Genomic DNA, 21,989 nt, shown 5'->3' with positions numbered 1-21,989 from the left:
TAGTAACAGCAACATTCTGTCTGTGTTGGATACTACACGGATGTATTTTATACGAGCATTTCAAACGTTACCAGTATTCTTCATTGTTTTGCTTTGGACACTGTGTTTCATTGAGCCTTGCGATTCCCATCAAAAACTTAAAATTCTGTCTCCCCCCCCCCCCCCCCCCATCATAACTGTTTGTTGTATTCTCGGGTCGGGTGTTTTACTCTCGATCGGCGTTGGATGACACGGCATCTTTTTATTTACTAAGGCAGTATAGGACTTTCCTCTTATTTGAAACTACATCGTCCCGAGGTCTGCAGGGACATATCACCTGCGCTCACAGGATTTGTTTTTATTGACCGTCACTAAAGACGCCACTGACTTCGGCCCCAAAAGGGCTTTAATGTTTGCAGCCCCATCTGCTTGGAATCAGCTTCAAAATGAACTACATTTGAAGGAGTTGGGCTCCTTTTATTCTGTAAAGGCTTGTTAAGGACCTTACAGCAAGGGCAGTCTGTAGTCATGTTTTTAAATTGATTAGGACCCTGGTATTTTATGATGACATTGTTGATGAATATGAGTGAAAAGGTGTTATGTATTTACATGTAAGGGTTCTCTGCTTGGAAATCGTGCTGCTGCCACTGCAGGACACTCTTGTAAAATGAGGATTTTTAATCTCAAGGACTTTTTTATCCCTGGTTTAAATAAAGGTTTTGAATGAAAAATTTAAGAATTGGAACAACGGAAGCAAGGCTTAGGAAAAAGAAAGACGGATAGTTATTGTCTTGTTTTTGAAGGTGAGTTGTTTTTAACTGGAGGCTGAGGTTGAGGCTGAGCAGAGGGACACGGAGCAGATGCCATAAGGGTGTCCGCAAATATGAGAGGAGGGTGAAGAGCTCACTGATCAGGTACCAGTTCAACTTTGATAGTTACCATGTACAGTTTTCAAATGATCTAATTATTACCATTTAGTTAAAATTCATGCAACCTATACTGCCACTAGTATAGACTGAGGAGGACAGAAAAAAAAACGTTACCAGGCTGCAGGATCTGGTCGACAAATTGCCGATGAAGGTCAAGGCATACAAGAGGCAGGCTGAGGAGGCGTGGGGGGTAAGGAAAAAACAAAAGTTTGACAATATGTCAGTGAATTTAATGACGTAGTACTATGGATCTTGTGAAACATTTACACTTCTTTGCGGCTGTGTCAGGGAGGAAACAGTGGCCAACGACCATCTGTCCAAGTGCAGGAAGGTCAGCATGAGCGGAGGAGGCTGAGGATGCGCGCTGACATCGCAGAAGTCCCGGTCAACCAAGCTGCGGGCAAAGAGCCGGGACTTGGCAAGGTAAATAAAATACGTGGTTGGTGAAAAATAACAAACTAAGAAATTAGTCTTACAATTTACTGTAATATGTTAGAGAAATCTTACAGTATATGTTTCAACTTATAAAGAAAGGTTAAATACTATAAAATAAAAGATCACAATGATGTCCCCTATAAGCTATTCAAACAAACATTTGTGTTCTACGGAAAAGAAGCAGCAGGAAAACACACAAGAGTATGGCTGTGTGAATCATATAATATGTGAGGAAAAGTCAAGCGAATAAAAGAAAAAGTTATTGTTGATTATAAATCTGTTCGTAATACTTTCATCGCTGTGCTGCTTGTTAAGGGTAGATTTTTTTGGGACATGAAAAACGCTTAAAAAAATCCGCAAATGTGGGTGATGGTGAACAATATGGGAGTGAAGAATACATACAAGGTGAAAAAAAGCAAATGTTTTTCTTAACCTGACACAAAGGCACAAAAAAATATTGTGACTAAGATTTAAAGCTGCAAGCAGCGATGAACGGGCAAGTGTCCTCGCAGGTACGGCAGACACACATCTTTGCTGTGTGTGCATTTCCTTTCCGAGGTTCTCGACACTGAAAAATCCAAAGATTGATTTTGCTGCAGCTATCTGTGTGTGTGCTTCTCTCTGTGGACCCAACCGCTCCTTCCTTAAAAAACTTCCATATGGAATAGTTAAAGTCTGTATTTTTGTCAAAAAAGAGAGCATGATGCCTTCTATTTCATAGCTTCGATAAATTACCACTACTAATCTGAACTAACAACATGATCCACTTCACTAGATAGATAGAAAATGTCACGCTGTGCTCTACAGTTTAAAAAACAAAAAGTATTATTGTGTGCACTGCTGCGTTGCTAACTGATAGCAACTCACCAGGAGACTTCTCAACTCTCGGCAATTCCTCATAGTTCATAGCTAGAACTAGGCTGAGGCTACTCGACCGATGTGACATCATAACCAAATTGAAATAAAAAAAACAAAACTTGAATACCTAAAATGACAAAAAAATGGTCTTAAATATTTGGAGACCATTTTTAAAATGATATACATATCTTTGAGGTACGTGTTTTACCAGGGGTGGTTTTTACCCTTTTACATTCCTTTAAATGGTTCACAGAGGGGGCATGTCTGGGTAAATAAGTGTGATAGAGTTATAGGGGGCGGCTCAATGTCACAGGTAGATAAACATTTAAGTCAGTAAATCTGAAATAACGTTTACCAAGAGACAACCGTTCCTGTTTCACAGCCACTTAAGGAAGTTGTTAATGTATAACGGCGCATTGTGTTAGCTATCAAATTCTTCATAGCTTTTGTCACAGGTCCACCGGGTCCATCTATATCCCAATTGTTGTCCTGTTTGGTGTTAATCGGAATATAAATAAATATGGCCAGATATGCAACTTCTCTTCAACAGCCCCAGACATGACAGTTGGTCCTCTGTAACTTGCAAATCTTTGGATAGCATTTTGTCAGAGGGTCAGTAGATACTACCTGCAGTGTGGACCCCCTAGGCCTGACTACAATCAGGGCCTAGGAGGAGTTTAGAAAGATGTAAAAACCAAGAAAAAAATGTATAAAAGTCAAAATGGCCGCCTTCCATTGCAAGCCGGAGATACTGAAGGTAAAATGGGGAAAGATGTCTGTTATGAATTAGAACAATATGGTATCAAATCCAGTGAAGATCGTAGTAGTAACTCTGTCCAAATGTTTAAGGCCTTCCACCCATAGGGGGCCTATGGAGCCGCTTACAGGTAGCAGCCAAATTGCAAAAAGTCTCGCCAAAGCTCCCAGGTGTTTCTGTGGGCACCAAGTTTGTGAGTTTGTATATAGAGGTTGTCAAAACATGTGCCCAAAGGGCGAAAAACCAGGCTAAGAACAAGTAGGACCAGTCCCAAGCCTATGAACGATTTAATATACTGCACCTGGCTGCAAGATTCTGAGAGTTTTTGTGGGGGGCTCATAAAGTCCTTTTTCAAACAAAGTTCGTTAAACTGAGAAAGTTCAGACGGAAAATGCGGCTAGTGTAAATTTTACATTTCTTTTGATTTTTTTTACTAAAAATAGCTTCATAGAGTTCCAGATGATACGCATTGTAACCTGAAAGTTGGATGATGAATTACTACTTTTGTCGAATCAGGGTGCCAATTAGGGGAGCTCGGAGCAAATGGCAGTGAGTGTGCCCGCATGCTAAGGGCCCCTCAAAATGAGAGAATGGGAGAGGTGCGGAAATAATAAATAAGACTTTAAAAAAACAAAAGCAATTGCACTTTGTGCCCCCAAAAAAAAAAAAGGACACGGTTGGTGCCCTTGCACTGCAGTGCTGGGCCCTAATTGCCTAATCCAAGATGAGCTCTGACTGGTGCCCAATCTTTGGACATTTGGACAGCAAAAATAAACTCTGACACCTCCAGAATAAACTTTGGCTCGAATAGACAGAAGTTGTTGGATAACACCAAGAAATATCAGAATACAGGGTTGTCTGCGCCTTTTACCAAAGTCAACAGCCCGGCTGAAAGAATCTACCCACAGATGGACAATGCAATGCTCCTATTCCCCAACAACAGGAGATCCATCACACACAGAACTGCTGCGTTATGATTTTCACAAAATTCAGGGCCTTAAACACATGTAAAAACTGCCTCCGCTCTGGTGGCTCAACAGCAAAGCAACAGGGGGTTGCTTAGGGAGTTGCAAAGTCTGTGTGGGTCTCGCCTAAGCAGTGTGGGGTACTGCCGGGGACGGAGCCACCATAAACTCGGCCAGAAACTGGTGATGGTTCCAGTCGATTAGCTATGCCATACCACCTGCATAGACTGTAATAATTCTAAAAATATTTGTATCTCAGTGCCGCAGCTGGTATGTGAATGTAGAAACGTGTGATCACACATTCCAATCATACAAAATCTTTACAAAACTCCGTACACGCTTGAAGTTTTAGGGCGCCATGCCAATAAAATAACCTGTAAAAATTAACCAAAGACAATCAGTAGTGGCCCGAGGGGTTCATAGGGGGGCAATAAGGCTGGTTACAACCAGTAATAATACATCGTCGAACGCTTATTCCAGTATTGGGTCGTGGGGGCGAGCTCGTAGGGGACCCCAAACTTCCCTTTCCCGAGCAACATCCACCGCTCGACTGGGGGATCGCGAGGCGTTCCCAGGCAGGTTGGAGAATAATCTCTACACCTTTGTCCTGGGCTCCCCGAGCCTCCTCCCAGGCTGACGTGCCTGGAACACATCCCTAGGGAGGCGCCCAGGAGGCATCCTTACAAGCTGCCGAAACCCACATCAACTGGCTCTTTTCTACACAAAGGAGCAGCGGGATACTAACGGATGTCTGTGCACTCACATATCTCTAAGGGAGACGCCAGCCACCCTCCTGAGGAAAACCATTGCGGCTGCTTGTACCCTGGATTCGTCTTTCAGTCATGACCCAGGCATTCAGACCATAGGTGAGGGTAAGGCAACGAAATTGACCGGTTAGATGAAAGCTTTGCTTCTGGCCACACCGGTGCGATAAACGAAGAATCCCGCACCGGTCTTGATCCGAGTCTCCGACCAATCTCAAGCTCCATGGTCCCCTCCCTCGCAAACAAGACCCCACGTTATTAACTCCTTCCCACTTGGAGTAAGGACTCACTCCTACTGAAGAATGCAATCCATCGGGTCCTGTGAGAAACCATGGCCTCCGATTTAGAGGTGCTGATCTCATCCCAGTCGCTTCACACTCAGCGGCAAACCGAATACAGGGAGTGCTGAAGGTCACAGGCCAGACGCCGCCATACAGGCCACATAATCTGCAAAAGGGGCAGCGATGAGATCCCGAGCCCACCGAACTTGCAACCTGAATACACCTCGATATCTTGTCCATAAATGTTATAAACGGTTGGTGACAAGCGCAGCCCTGCAGAGCCCAACCTCCCTGGAACGGTCCGACGTACTGCAGAGAACCTGGACACAGCTCTCGCTTGGTCACCAGAGATGGTGGCCCTGAAAGGGACCCCTCACCCCATAACTCCCAGAACCTCCCACCGTTTCTCCCGGGGGACCGTCATACGCCTTCTCCAGATCACAAAACACAATAGACTGGTTGGCATTCTCCCGGCTCACTCCAAGATCCTGCAAGCGTAAAGATTTGGATCCGTGTTCCACGACCAGGACGGAATCTGATTGTTCCTCTTCAATCGAGGTTTGACTATCGGCGAACCCTCCTTTCCAGCACCTTAGGGAGACTTTACCAGGGAGGCTGAGAAGTGTGATCCCCCTATAATTGGCCACAACAACCCCTCTGGTACCCCTTTTTGAGAGGGAACCACCACCCAGTCTGCCTCTCGTATCACTGTACTAGAATTCCACGCATGTTAAAGAGGCGTGGTCACCAAGGAAAGCCCTCAACACCCAGAGCTTTCAGCAGTTCTGGCGGATCTCATCAATCCCTGGCGGCTTTGCCGTGTGGAGTTGTTAAACTACCTCAGCCAACCTTCACAGGGAAATTGAAAAAAATCCCCATATCTTCCAGCTTGCCTCAATCACAGAGAACGTGTTCAGTGGTATTTAGGGTTCCTCAAAGTGGCGCCTTACACCGCCTATTCCTCCCCAGGTGAGGTCAACAACGACCTCATTATTGGATACAGCTGGGATGATTCCCAGATCCCCTCCTGAGGTGGCGAAAAACAGTTTTCCAGAAGTACCTGGTGACGACTTTTTGTTTCCGAACGTCCTTCTCCAGTCTTCTCCAAAACTTCTCCACAACCGCTGCTTGTATCTGTAACGGCAGAGGCCTGCAGCCTTCGGACCGTGGTATCTGTGCAAACTGCTTCAGCAGTCCTCCGGGATACATATCCGGAAAGACTCCATCAGTCGGACGCCTTCCATGACCACCGGTGTCACCAGGGTTTTGTGGGTTACCGCACCTTGAGGCACCTAAGACCCTTAGACCACAAGCTCCCCGGCGCAGCTCAGCAATGGAAACTTTGAAATTGTCCACTCAGGTTTCAATGCCCCCAGCCTCTACCGAGGATGCACAAAAAGCTCTGCCAGAGGTGGTGAGTTGAAAGTCCGTCGGACTGGGGCCTCTCCGACGGTCGCCAAATTTTATCCGCACTAGCGTTTGGGGCTTACCACACCCGGGTCTGTCCAGAGTCTCCCCCATCCCTGACCCAACTCACAACCCAGAGGGGGCAGTTGACAGCTCCGCCCTCTTTCACCGAGTGTCCAAAACATACGGCCTAAATCAGATGAAACGATTAAAAATCGATCAGTGATCTCGGCCTAGGGTGCTCTGGTAACATCGTGGTTTGTTATGGACAATCCATGGACTAGCAAAGAAGTCAAGAACAGCAACCACTCTGGTTAGAGAGGGAGGCCGTTCCTCCCAATCAAGCCTCTCCAAGTATCTCCATCAATTGCCCACTGTGGCGTGAAGGTACCCCAGCAGAACTATGGTTTCCCCTATTGAGCCCCATTCAGGACTCCATTCAAGGTCTCAAGAAGGCTGAATACTCCAAACTCTGTGTTTGGGGCATATGCACAAACAACAGTCAGAGGTTCCCCCCCCCATACCCGAGGTGTAGGGAGGGCAACCCTTCGTGCCACCGGGGTAAACTCAACGCAGCGGCGCTCAGCCGGGGGCTGGTGAGTATCCCCACACCCCGCCCGGAGCCTCAAACCAGGGCAACTACGGAAGTAGGACAGAGTCCAAACCCCCTATCCAGGAGTACGGTGCCAGACCGAGAGTGTGCGTAGTGTACGCCCCACCAGAGCCAATGTGGTAGCGCTCCACCTACGCACACGTTCCAGCTCCGTCCCCACAAGAGGCGAAGTTCCACCACCAGAGCCAGCTCTGCCGCCCGGGTTTGGTCCGTGCGGCCACATGAACCTTTGCCGCCACCCATGTGGCAGCGCACCCGACACCCACGGTTTCTCCACAGGTGGTGGGCAAGGGGAGGTACAACAGTATATTTGCCAAATAAATTTTTGTTTCACATGGGTGGTTATGTGTACTTTCCGACCCCTTCAGCAGGATGACTTTCACAAATAATATTGTATAAGGTAGATATGAGGCTGGAAAGAGCTTTAGATGTAGTACAGTAAGCGTCACGGTCCAAAAATGTACTAGTTGAAAAAAGTGGTTGGCAGTTGATGTAGCATCAAACGTCGTAGCAAAGGATGGCCGAAGATTTTTTATCCATAGTGGAACGGGTTTTGGACCCAACCTAAGTCATGGAGCAATTGCATAGACAGACAGACAATGACAGTAATCAGAAATAGCCGTAGCCAATGAGCATAGACATATACAGTAGCATAGCACAGACAGTAGTATAGGACATAGAAATGACAGACAGTAAACATTTTTGGCACATGTTTCACAGAAGGGCCATATTTGAACAAGGCCTACAGAATACGGCGAATACTACGGTGATAGGGTCAGAAGGTAAGCTGAGAGGAGTGTGTTGTGACATAGGCGTGGGATGGGGGGTGCGGAGGTGCGGGCCGCAAACCCCTAGTGGCAAAGCTTCAAAACTGCAATGAAAATAAAAATGAGCTTAAAAATTTATTTACTGTACTGAATGATTCTGTAATACATTTACTATTTATTCTCTTTATGTCTATTTATTGTTGTGGGTGGGGGGCATATACAGTATGGAATTATAAAGGTATGCTCCTAAAACAGGCGTTTATCCACCAGCCCCACCAGTCCATACAGTGCTTCAACACCGAAACCGTCCCAACAGGAGAGCCCAATTTGGATGATCTGGATATTCAGGGTCTCATGGCAGAGGTTATATCCTAACTCAGAGCACAAATAATGTTTGGTGTACTGAAACTCACAGTACAGACCAGTGTTTACATTTTTGCGTCTATTCATGCCACTGCAGGCCCGAAGTGGCCTATATTTAGCCTAGATGAAGGTTAATTTATTGTAGTATGCCGATTATAAAGAAAAATAGTATGTAACATTTAAAATCGGTCACATACTGTCAGAAACGAACTAGTTTGTATAGTCTGTTATGTTTTGGCACTTAGAGCTTTTTGCCATTAGCTGGTTATGAAAAGCTTACTCTACTGGAGGTAGTAGGGTTAGTGTCAGGTCATGGAGGGGTGGGTAGTGAGTTTTGGAAAAAGGTGACAGAGGTGAGTGGTCTGCAGAATACGCGATGTGTACCCCCCCAGCATCCCCAGCCAAAAATATCTTCCCCCGCCTCTGTGGTTAGGTACATCCTGCATTTGAATCATGTGACTTTACTATACAGTAAAGGTTATCTAATAGTATAACTGTTACGTAGGCTATTAGATGAATTACTTACAGCGAGGTGTAAAAACCCAATGGGGTATTATATTAAGGTCATCCACTGTACAAGCACTGGGTGTTAATCTTAAAGCCCCTCCACTTCGGATCCATTCACACGGAGTGTAGGAGACACTTGACTTGAGTTATGGCTGAAATTGCTGCCTGGTATTCAGTTAGAAATTTATCCACCATGAGCATTGCCTTCTGTGAGCTGTCCTTTTATGGTCTTTTCTGTAGACACAAATATGGTTAAACATGAATGGTCAACGTCAGGGCCTGAAATTAGCACCTGACCACCAGCAATTGCGGGGGAATTTGCAACTGGCGGGTACACGGTCAATAGAATTTAGTTATTCAGACGCGTAAACTATTGGTAAAGCAGGGTATGCAGCTGCTACGCGCAGACAATGGCTTGGCAGTCGGGGCACCCGATCGCATTTTAATCCACTCGAGACAACACCCAGCACAGTCAACATGCAGCCACTAACAATCGGGAGTGAGACAAGTCAAATATTTCCGTGTTTCTGATATTGAAGGAAGGAAGTGGTGACTCAACATCTACATTACCAAAAAAAACGTCCTGCAAGATGTACACATTTTACATTGAGGTACGCTGTGAGTCTTTTCACTCTAAAAGCTGCGGAAACTTAAGCAGTTGTATACTCGGCTCCTTGCAGATGCTGCTCCGATACCCCGCGACTGGTGTGTGATTGTGAACACACACATCACACACGTGGATGCAGGAAAAACCGCAGAGAAGATGTACTGGATGACCTAAATTGAGGACAACTACTAATTATGCAGGTGCAATGATAAGGTAAAGTCCCAATAACTACTTCATCAAACTTTATGAAGTGTGTCCCAGCCAGGTATAGGAAAGTTGCTTTATGCTGGTTATCAAGGCAGGTCCCCCTCCTAACAGCATGTGATGACGGCGCAAGTCCATGCAGCAGGTACCAGAAAAGAAACAGGATAGTATCATAGAGAACAGCACTTCATGTTTTTCCCTTTATGAGGCAAAAAAAGTGGCTGGTACAAGTGACTGTGGCAGGTGGATTCTTAAATTCAAAAAGTTAACTTTCAGGCCAGGTCAACTGTTTCCAATCATACGTTCTCATCTGGTTACTGTAATAGTCGCAGACTGGAATTTCCGAAGCTTCAAAAACTGCCTTGGCTTTAATGTCCGCCCCCAGAACACCAGGTGTCCTCGGACCTCTTATTTCAGACGTTTCACACATATTAATACGTGAGTTGAAAAATGCAGCACACAAAATGTTAGGCGACGGTATTAAAAGAACCATAAAAACAAATTAGCACTTCAAAGAGTACAACTGACTGATTTATGCTCAAAGCTGGGACAGGTTGTACTAGATGAGCAGACAAGACATTTTTTAATTTGTTGAGGGAAGAGCACCAAATTATTTAAGTAATTAGCTATTTTTGCCAGTATTAGTTATTAAAAAGTCACTTTTTGACTGCAGTTCTTATTTCATAATCATGATGTGTGGTGAGCATAACGTATTTCTTATTCTCAAAAAAACAGTTTACAAGTGTACAGAGCTTTATCATTTTTCTTCAAAGAAACCTCAATAGCATGTACGCTGACTTTGAGAAATGAGGTAAATTCTGGAGGGGGGGAGTGCTTTGCTGTGAGAAATCAATCAGCTGTGTGCTCACTGAACCGCCATGGTGGGCAAGCAGGCCTCTGAAAATAAAATAATCTTAACATTGATGACAAAAAGGAATAAGAAGCATTGTAGGAGCCATCCTAAAACATTTTAGTCATTGTTTTAAATTGTGTGAGAGTTTAGTAAACAAAGATGTAGTGAACATCCCAGTCAGTGAAATCTGAGAAAAGATGCCTGAGGTATTTTACTGACAGTACCTTAGACTTATGTGGCTAACTATTTCACTGTTTTTGCTATCTAATATGTAGTACAGTAGCTTGTGTAATATTGGACATTTGCGTGAAAATTACATTTTTAAAAGTCTTTTCGGTCATTGATCACGACCAGAAAGACAAACATATTTCAATTGAGTAATCAATCAAATACCAAAGTCCACTAAATTACCAAAAAAGGGCTTTGACGAGGAGCCCCGAAGAAAATGGGGCTCATAGAAGACAGGATCGGTCTACATCAAGCCCAAGATAGCTGACAACTGGTCACTCTGCCTGTTAATCCTATCACTATATAATGTGGATGGCTCTCTTAAAAACAGACTTTCTCAGAGTAGTTTCTTTTTATAGAGAGCTTGTGTGAATGTACAGTTGCATGAAAATTTTGTTTTGATAATTCTTTTTGGAGCATTTTGATAATCCCAGAACAGACAAACATATTTTATCAAATATCTGCATCTCACCCTAAAACAGGTATCCACTAAAAAATCCACTAAAATACGTAAAGTTGGAAATCCACGGGAAAATCTCAAAGCATGGCAAGATTTTTTCTGGTAACACTACTAAACCAGTGTGTTTCCTAATGTTGAAAGCCAAATTCCCAGTTGGTTGCGCTCTCCCACTTGATGCCATGCCCACTCTCCCCCTTCAAACAGCAACTTTGAAACAACTCAAATTTCCAAGAGGAGCTGAAGAGGGGCCCCGAAGAAATGTGGTCCATAAAAGATAGCATATGTTTACATCGACCAGCCAAGTTGCTGAAAATGGCTCACTCTGCCTGCTTATCCTGAAATCATTCTATATGTGGAGGATCTCCTTTAAAAAGACATCTCAGAGCCTGAAAGGATTGAAATTAATTTCCGGAGACATTTGACATTTTTGACTAAATGGATGTTAAGTTATGTTAGAAAGGATAGATAAATGTGATAAAAAATGGCAATTGTAAAGATAATTTGCATATAAGAATAATTTGATAAATAATAACAGGAGGTTATACAGGGTATGTTTAAATAGGCACCTACAGATTTGCAAAAAAATACCCAACGATCCAATTCATGATGTGAAGTGTAAAAAGTAATTTTGCTTTTTGTCCTGCATTTTCCTTAAAGGTTGCCAAAAGTTTAAAACGAAGTCCAACATCACATCATTGAAAAACAAGTTCAACACCATTGTGCTTTATACAGTGGGGTTTGAAGGTTGGGGACCCAGACAAAAAATGTATTAATGTGCATAAGAAGCCAAAAAAGACGGAAAAATCTCTAAAAGCCATCAAATGACAGATTATACATTTGTAATTATATGTCACAAAAAGTTAGATTTTATTTCATCATCTACACTTTCAAAAAAACAGAAAACAAAAAAAATGGCGTCTGCAAGTATTCACAGCTTGGAAACGGCGTTTGTTGCCAGCCAGAGTCTTTTGATTCTGTTTGGGTATCTTTGCCATTTTCCTTCCAAAAGTCTTCCGTCTTTGAGAGTTCTGGGCGGTCTGACAAGCATGCGTCTTTTAAGGTCGATCATAGATTTTCAATTATGTTGAGTTCAGGAGATGTGAAGGCCATGGCAACAACCTTCAGTTAAGCTCTTGATGTAATCCACCGGGGTTTGAGGTGATTAGGATCATTATCCATTTGTCGAAGCCATCCCTCTCTAACTCAGCTTTTTCAAGATGCATCAAGTTAGCGCCCAAAATTTGATGAAATTTTATTAAATTCATTTTTTTTCTGTATACGCGTGAAATGTTCCCTGGCCCAATGCGGCAATACAACCCCAAAGCATGATTGATCCCCCCCCCCCCCATGCTAAACAGTTGGACAGAAGGTTCTTTTAGTCAATTCTGTGCCTTTCTTCTCCAAACGTACTTTTCTCATGCAAGCCAAATAAGTTCTATTTTACCTCACGGGTCCAGTCCACAGAACTTGTTCCCACAATGCATCAGGCTGGTCTACTTTCATTTACAAACTTTCAACGTGACGTTTGGTGGAGAACGTAGAGAGTTTTTTTCGGATGCTCTTCGTGAAGGACCCATATCTGTTACAAGTGTCGCTGTATAGTGGAATGTGTAGCACAACGCCGTGTCTACAGGCTTTTGCTGATGGATCCTGCAGTCAAACGTGGATTTGGACTTGGCGTTTCTCACAATCCCGCGAGCTGTTCTGTCTGATATTTGTTTGGTCTTCCAGATCTTGCTTTCACTTCCACTGTTCCTGATGAATGACACGCTGTCTTATACATCGAACAGAGGATAGTGGCATCTGAAAACCCTTGTATCTTCTTATAGCCTTCTCCTGCTTGGAGCTGGTGAACTATTTCAGCTTCAGGTTGCTAGACAATGCCTTAGAAGAAGCCATGGTGCTGATGTGGGGCAAGTTAAAAAGTCAGAGAGTCTGGGCATTCTAAAACCTAGAGTGATAATCACATGGTCTTTCGGATGCGGTGATTGAGAACAATCCATGACACTGTCAGGTCTCAGCTTTAACAAGGGGGGGGGGGGGGGGGTACATAATATAAACCTCTTCAGGGTCCCAAACTTTTGCAGAGCCAATTTTTGTTTAGTAATTTAAAAGTGTAAATGATGGAAATAAAATCTAACTTTGGACCTTATTATACAATTGTCAATCTTCATTAGATGGCTTGGGCATTAATACCACTTTTACCTGGGGTAACCAAACTTTCGAAAACCCGTACAAGCATGTTTAATAGGGTCAAGAATTTACCAAACAAAAAAAAAAAAAAAATAAAAAAAAACAAAAAAAAAAAAAAAAATGCGCAAGCACGAAGATAATTTAAGACCATAAGTCAATGTTCATTACCTTTCATGCATTTGCTGTCTGTCAGAAAAATTCCACTATTAATTAAAATCTTACAACACCAGTCTTCAATTAAAGAATGTTAATTATCAATCACCAAACATCTTAAAGGTAATCATTTAAGGAGGGGTTAACCCCAACAGTTCCTAGTATATTTCTTTAAATAAAAACGTAATATGTATTGTCTAGGTTGTAAAAGAAATCAAAAAGCTGATTAGGGTGCGATCTCCAAATATCGAACCCGCAAAAATGCTTTGAGTCAGCTGTCACCTACCCTAATGGCAAATAAAGTCTGCTTACCTTGCTTGGAAGCACACAGACTGATAGTAAGGGGTCCATGGGAGGCCTTAGCGTGTTGGAGGCGACTGAAGTTCAAGCTTGTGTGAGGTGGTCTAACTACTCTGCATCGTACCATTAGATGTATTTCTCATTTGAAAAATATATGACATATAGAGTTTACTAAATATTTTGTTAATTGACTCTGGTTAATCTTGGCTTTAAAAGTACAACACTAATAAAATAAAAAGAATTAAAGCAGAAGAACAGTAAATATAAAAAATACTGTTAATACAATACAATTAAGAAATAAAAAAAAATACCAACATTGAAGAGAAGGAATCCATAGTGCAAATATCAGTATAGTGAGATTTAAGATTTGAATATAAATAGAGTGCAAGGCAGCTCAGGTAGAATAGTATGTATTCATGCACTCTACATCTTTGATACAAGATTTTACACATCTCTATAAGAGAGTAGGAGAAAAATATGTCAACACAGTCCCCATTTGAGGTTGTTCCTACACGACTAACCCATGATGTTTGTCACTAGGATTGTGGAGTGCCACATTCTTTTCCAAGGAGAACGGATAAGGTATGGCACCTTTATTTTAAATTTGAGCGTATATCCATGACCTTAGGCGTTTGCATCAATTAGGACAAAACTCCACAACGACTAGTGTTAATGACAATCCCAAGTTAACAAGCCAAGAAAAGTAGACTTTTTATCGAGCCTAATAGCAAATTGTCTCAATGGGCTTTACAATCGTACATCATGTGAAACTATGGTCCCTTAAACGGAAGACACCCAGGAAACGAAACTGAGCATGAAATTCCTCCCTGGATGGAGAGGACATGCAAAGATGTGTGTAAATTATAGGCAGTATGAAATTAAAGATAGACAATCTGCCGGTCTGAAAGCTTTAACTACGCTGACGGTCCTTGTAATATGTAAAATAATATTTTTTGATATTGATATATTGCTGTTTAGTACTAACACCAGGCCATTTAGGACATGTGCAATGATATGAACAGAAACTCATTCAGATTGCTGTTGTTTGACTTACTGACTTGAAATGATGGCAGAACTCAATTTGACAAGAATCTGTTAATTATTTTAGTGAACAATATATTCTGGGCTTTTCCAGTCAGGGGCTTTAAGTTTATACTGCTACATATATAGATTGCTCTAATGTGTAGTACTCCACAGACAGTAACCGCCCATGAGTACGGACGCGAGATGGCCATTATGGCCAAAGCTGCCGTTTCTTCGTAAGCAAGGAAAAGGGAGAATTGAGGTCAAAGTTCACCATTTTGAGGCCAAGAGTGCCTGCTACGTGGACGATGTCAAGGAGGCTGTACTTGAAGGCAAAATCATGCAAGAAAGATGGTGACAAAGTCACCGTCGAAGTCCCTGGACACTAAGGAGGTTAGTATCATGAGTCACTGTCAACGGGGAATTCTTATCTAGTTCTTATTGTGTCTTATGTCTTGTCCTGTGCAGGAGAGGCCAGTAAGAAAGTGACGGCTATCCAATGAACCCTCCCAAGTATGAAAAGATTGAGGACATGGCCATGATGACCCATCTCAAGAAGCCCTGTGATGTATAAACATCAAAGAGGTTTGCAGCATGGATGACTCGTAAGGGACAATCTGCAAATGAGAACAGAACATTGTGAATTGTAAAACTTGTAGGAAACATAGCGTTAAGTGTGGAATCTCTATGATCCGTTTCAGACTACTCTGGGTGTTCGGTGCCACTGTGAAACCCCTACAAGGGCTCCAGTGTACGATTGGAATTTGTGTGGGCGCCTATAGAGGCAAGAAGCGTATGGAGGCTCCGCCCCACATCTTCTCTGTCTCTGACAACGCCTTTCAGTTAAGCTTACTGGTAAGGCATTAGAATGTCAATGTCAATGTAGAAGAAAAATCTAGAAAAATCACTAATGAGCAACTATGGCCGATATCAACCTTCCGTTTTAAGTAAAATCATGAAAATAAGCGTTTTTCAAAATCAAACCATGTCGTGTTACAAGACAAGAGTTTGATACCTTTCAGTAGGGTGTCCAAACCAACACAGCACTGAGACGGCTATGGACTGAATTTTAACACACATAAGACAGTTACAAAGTAAACCTGGTATTACTACCTTAATGGATCAAGGGTTGAAGACTACGTGTGAACCAGGATTGGAAAAAATTGTCCATGCTTCTCATCTCAGTAGACGTAATAGTAACGGGTCTGTTACAGGCGCCTGAATAAATCAACCAGAAAGCCTCAGCTAAATTGAAAGGCGATCCAGCCTACACTAAGAACAGCACTGGTCACAAATCTACAATTTCTGAAGTCCGTAAACGGTTTTTCTGTGTCTCAAAGAATGGATTTCAAGTACTTTGCTAGTTATCAAATCACTAAATGTAGAGACTTTGGATTGACCTGGCTGAATGTGCTCTACAAATAAAGCTGCTTGCCTGCCTAGAATGGATCCGTATAAGGGGTTTTGGTTTAGGAAACAGTAAATTATTCTTTTTAATTTCAGATAGGGAGACCCGTCTGTCTTGATACGTAAAGTTGGTACATTTACATTTGTTTGCTTTGACGGTAAAATAAGATCTTGATCAAATTCGGAAAAAGTCTATGTGATACCTAGTGGAGAATCTGGTGCGCTTTTTGGGGTGGATGGAAATGACGTAAACACCAAGCGTGTCTCAGTACTTTGCAAACAATCCAGTGGTGGACCGAAGAGGACGAATCCAAAGGGAGGTCACCTCTAGGTTACAATTCAGGGTTCTTCCTCTATAGAATATTTTTTCAAAGGGGAAAATGTAAACTGTAATTCAAAACCGGGATTAGGGGTACTGGAGATCAGAACTTATTGCAGCCAATCCCTGCGGGAGGCCTATGGTAACCAAAACGATCAGGAATGACAACTCTTCTCGTTTGTAAGTATGGAATAATTTTCTACACATGAAAGAAGTCTTGTTAAGTTGCCAATGTGGAAGGAAATTAAAAATCCTTTGTCCAAAAGGGTAAATCATCAGAATCCATTTCGGCACAACTGGCAACTGGCTAGGCTGCTATTGAGGCATGTAAGTAATATAACCATGCTACAAACAAATGACTGGAATTGAGAAATGGGCAGACTGTAATGATGAAAATATCTGTAGATCTGTGAGAAGTGCAGAGTGGAATACAGCTTTCTGAGGAAAAGAGGATACAAATCTTCTTCCAGATGATGACGGCCACATTCCTGCTATATTGGTAAGAGGATTAGGAAGATGAACATGTTTAACCGTTTAAATATGAACAAAAAATTCTGCGTGTTCATATGATTCTTGACGTGTTTACCCTTTTTGATCTCCAGATTGGACACTTATCACAACCAACCCTACGATTCCCCATGGGTAGCATGGGTCAGATCACTGTGGCCAGCACTTGATGACAAAGTTGAGCTGGAAGACATGAGTAAGTGATGTGTACTTTCAAATTTTAATATTCACATCAAAACAAATCTTTAGTCCATTTTTCTAAATTGATTATGTTGGGTGGGAATGTTTTGAACTCAGAATGCCATGGATATCCTGGGCTTCCATGGTGAAGAGAAGGTGAGCATCTACAGAATGACGGGTGATGTCATCACCATGGAAAATTGAGTTCAAGCAGAAGCAGCGTGAGGAGGCAGGCTGAGCCTGATGGCACAGAGGGTGAGTATTAAATGCCAGTAAATAGCTTGGGGAAAATGGTAAACAGGTCTTAATCCACGGGTTTAATATACAGGATGGAAATGTCGAACATTTTCCGAGGTGACAAGTTGCTTACCGCGGGCTGAACTCCGCTGACATGATTCAAGGCTCTGTGCTATCCCAGAGTGAAGGTCGGAAAATGAGATGTCACAAGGGGCAGACTGGTAACCTCAGGTAATGAGATAAACTGGTATGAATTCTGTTAATTTACCTGTAGAACAGTGTATTCATTGTGACTTTTTTAATTTTGGATTGTTTTGGTCATTAGTTGACAACTACATTCTTGTTTGTATTCATGTGATGAACGCTGGCCTGCCTGGCAGTCTATCTATGGAGGGATGTTCTTGTGGATGGTCGTCCGTATCACAGAGTTTGGACAGAAAACAAGGCAAGGACAGTTCTACATGGTGTCCTGGATATTGCTGCGCTTGAAATCTTTGATAAGCTCATTTCAAACCAAGTGAGGCCTATATTTTCAGACAGAACCTTTATTTCCCTGGAGAGATGTACTAATTATTTGTTCCATCACAGTTCAACACCTTGGAACAGCTGTGCATCAACTGCACCAAGGAGAAACTGCAACAGTTCTTAACCACAATATGTTGTCCTGGAGCAAGAGGAGTACAAGAAGGAGGGATTGTCTGGATGTCATTGACTTTGGCATGCGACTGGCTGCTGGCTTGAGATTATTGAAAAGTGGATAACCACTCAATTGGTATATCATTTTCTTAATTTTAAACATGTTATCACTAATGACATCGTCTTTACACCATTTCAAGCCCATGGGAATTTCTCCATCCTGAAGAGGAGTGCATGTCACCCAAAGGGCCACGACACATCCTGTCAAGACAAGCTGTATGACCACATCTGGCAAAAACAAAGCATTTGAGGAAGACTAAGCCTGCAAAGGCAAGATTGGGGCCCACGTCCCTGGTCCACTATGCTGGTATCGTTGATACAATATCGCTGGTTGGCTGGACAAGAAAAAGGATCCACTTGGAATGACTCTGTCATTCAGCTTTACGAGAAAGCCCCAGTGAAAATGCTGTCTGTTCTGTATCCTCACGTGTTGAGGGTATGATAGTAACTAAGTAAACGAAAATACATTTAAGGTTCTACTGTAAACTTAACTAAACTGTAGAATGTGCTCAGTGTAAATGATATGTCAAATTCTAACATAACAAGTCTATTTAAAAAACATTTACAGAAATGGTGGAAAGAAGGGGCAAGAAGAAGGGTGGTTCCATGCAGGACTGTGTTTAAAGTTGAGGGGAAGTTTAACATTGCAAAATTATCTCTATACAGTTATCTCAATCTCTGCTCAAACTCTAAATGGGAGTTATAGCATTAAACAAAAAAAATTCCCCCCCAAACATAAAATGTAAATCACCATTTTGGATTAAAGGAGAACTTGGGCAAGCTGATGACTGACTTGAGGAGCACCCATCATCCACTTTGTCGTTGCCGATTCCCAATGAGTCAAAGACTAGGGACATAGAAAAATGTATTCACTCTTCTTTGAAGAGTGATTTTTTGGTAGTATGATTTACTTAATTTTCGAGTTAACTCTGGTATATTGTATTTTTTGAAGGTCTGATGGAGAACTTCCTGGTCATCCACCAGCTAGGTGTAACGTGTCGCGGAGGGTATCAGAATCTGCAGGAAAGGTTTCCCAGCAGAATTCTCTATGCTGACTTCAAGCCGAGGTATTCAATGGAGACTTAAAGAAATTGTGATAGATAATAAAAGAAAGCTATAATGACCATTAACTCTCCTAAAAGGTACAAGGTGCATGAATGCCAGTGTCATCCCGAGGGCCCACTTCATTGACACAACAAGAAGGCGTAAGAGAAAGCTGCTGGGGTCAATTGATGTTAAAGCAGATGAGTACAATTGGACACACAAGGTAAGCCCCTTGATGGCACAGATCTACTTGTTGTACATTAAATGTGGTCAAGAATTTGTCTGTTAAAAAGAGGTAGGTCAGAAAATAGAGAACTTGCACCACCAAGTGGTATGATCGAGCAGGTTACATTTTCTCTTGGGCAACAAGTAATAGTAAAGAGTAGTAAAACACTGCCATACAAGAAAGTATCTGAAAAAAAAGCACAGCTGCCACAGCCTAGAATACAGTAATTGTGTTCCCTGTTTACGGAATGTGCTCCTAACCGAATCTGAGGTAGATAAAAAAACGCTTTCTAAAAATATAGACATTCACATGATTGTGTGGGGTACATGCTCTCTGAGTCAATTCTGGTTTAATGTTTAGAATAAAAGTGTAGTGCGACATGAAGTTATTTTCCATTTTCTCTTGATCAGGGTTCTTCAAGGCCGGTATGCGGGTGTCCTAGAGGAGATGAGGATGAAAAACTGGCCAAATTAGTCACCATGACTCAGGCTTTGTGCGTGGATTCCTCATGAGAACAGAGTTTGTGAAGATGACAAGGGAGGCATGTTGAAAAACAACAATATTGAGTGAGAGCCGCAGATGAATAATGAGAAGAACTTTGCCCCTAACTGCAATTTCTTTCAAACAGGGATGCTATATTGACCACCAGTACAATGTCCGCTCATTCATGATGTCAAACACGGCCATGGATGACGTGTACTACAAGATCCAACCTCTGCTGAAGAGTGCTGAAAAAAACTGAGAGGAGCTGGCAGATATGAAGGAGAAACTATGATCAGATGAAAACTGCCTTGGCTGCTGCCCTGGCCAAGAAGAAGACACTGGAGGAGAAGATGGTGTCCTTCGGAAGGAGAAGAATGATCTGCACTGCAAGTCGCATCTGTAAGTAAACACAGACGGACAGTCTGCTGTGCATGTTTTTTTAGATATGTGCTAACATATATTTTGAAAACACTAAATAGGAATCAGAGGAATCTGAATGAGCGAAGAGAGATGTGGAGGGACTCATCAAGAGTTTAAGGGATTCGCTGGAGGCCAAACTCAAAGCGACAACTGAAAGACTGGAGATGAAGAGGATAATCAACGCTGAGCTACTGCCCAAGAAGAGAAAGATGGAGGATGAATGATCTGGCTCAAGAGATATTGATGACCTGGAACGTACCTTGGCCAAAGTGGAAAAAAGAGAACTGCCACAGAGAACAAGGTTGTAAATAATATCTGTCCAGCGGATCAAGTAGGATTATAATGAGGACCGTGTAAAGCAAGATTCTTCTTGCACTCTTAGGTTAAGACAACCTATGAGGAGATGGCTTCAAAGATGAGAGCATTGCAAGCTGACCAAGGAAAAGAAAGCCTTCAGGAGGCTCATCAGCAGACTCTTGATAGACCTGCAGGCAGAGGAAGACAAAAGTCAACACTTTGCAGGCCAAGGACCAAGCTTGAGCAGCAAGGGGATGATGTAAGTTTTCAAAAGTCTCTGGATTGGCAAGAAAGATCATTCCTCCTAAATGTAGTGGTTAAAAACCGTAATCGATGTTGTGTGGAGGGGTCTTCGGGAGCAAGAGAGAAGCTCCGTATGCGACCTTGAGAGAGCCAGAGAAAGCTCGAGGGATCTGAAACTGGCCCAGGGAATCCATCATGGAGCTTGAAAATGACAATGCAGCGAGTCAGATGGAAGATCAAAAAGTAACGTACTTTTTTAATTTGTAACCCAATTCTCGTAAAAATGTGGCTCAACTGCATGAATCTAGGACTTTATTAAATTCACGCAGGAAGACTTCGAATCAGTCAGTTACTTAGCAGCATTGGACGATGAGACAGTCACTGGTGACTCAGATTCAGAAGAAGATCCAGGGCTCAGGTGACAGATTGCATATCCAAAACATTCTGATGTGTTCCCCAATTGTTGTGTATCAAAAGCGGAAGATTTTACTGAAAGTCATCACATTATATTCAACAGGCATCGCATGAGGACTGGAGGAGGAGATGAGGCTGAGCGTGCTGCTGTGACAAGATGTGAGAAGCAGAGAGCGGACCTCTCCAGGGAACTTGAAGAGATCAGTGAGAGGCTGGAGGGGCCGGTGGTGCCACTGCTGCTCAGATGAGATGAACAAGAAGGTGAAGCTGAGTTCAGAAGATCCGGTCGTGATCTTGAGGAGTACCACTCTGCAGAATGAAGCCACTGCTGCTGCGTTCGCAGAAGCAGGATGGACAGAGTTGTGAGTGGGAGCAGATCGACAACCTCCAGCGTGCTAAGCCGAAGCTTGGAAGGAAAAGAGTGCATACAGATGGAGAAGTGAGACCTCTCCAGCAACATGGCGAAGTTGCTAAGCAAAGGTAACAATGCGGTACATGCTATTTATTAACTAAATAAGGCAGTAAATAATGTACTTATTATAAATAAAAATGCTTCTTGATCTCATCTCTACTCATCTCTTACTCACTAGGGAAATCTTGAAAAGATGTGCCGTACTCTAGAGGACCAACTTAGCGAACTGAAGACCAAGAATGATGAAAACGTCCGTCAAATCAATGACTCAAATGCACAGAAATCACGTCTCTTGACAGAAAATGGTATCTTAAACTTTTAACTGAATATGGTTATATATCTGTATATTATTAAGAAACATGACAAGAACTAATGTATCATGACATATTCCACACAAGGTGAATTCAGCCGTCAAATTGAAGAGAAAGAAGCTCTTGTCTCCCAGCTGACCAGAGGCA

At 42.5% G+C, this 21,989-nt stretch overlaps 1 long non-coding RNA gene and 1 pseudogene across 1 annotated transcript; both read left to right on the top strand.

Annotated features, from left to right (window-relative positions):
- The first annotated feature begins 18,948 nt into the window (after nt 1–18,948).
- LOC116707370 (uncharacterized) lies at nt 18,949–19,232 on the top strand. The gene is made up of 2 exons (XR_004336493.1): nt 18,949–19,059; nt 19,135–19,232. It is a non-coding gene; the product is annotated as an uncharacterized LOC116707370 (long non-coding RNA).
- A 137-nt stretch (nt 19,233–19,369) lies between these two features.
- LOC116669469 (myosin heavy chain, fast skeletal muscle-like) overlaps nt 19,370–21,989 on the top strand; it is a 28,306-nt pseudogene continuing 25,686 nt past the window's right edge.

The sequence above is a fragment of the Etheostoma spectabile genome, chromosome 19 (genome assembly GCF_008692095.1).
Source record: "Etheostoma spectabile isolate EspeVRDwgs_2016 chromosome 19, UIUC_Espe_1.0, whole genome shotgun sequence".
Classification (NCBI taxonomy): domain Eukaryota; kingdom Metazoa; phylum Chordata; class Actinopteri; order Perciformes; family Percidae; genus Etheostoma; species Etheostoma spectabile.
The sequence above is the reverse complement of the archived record's forward strand: the minus strand, read 5'-3'. Positions and strand labels throughout refer to the sequence as shown.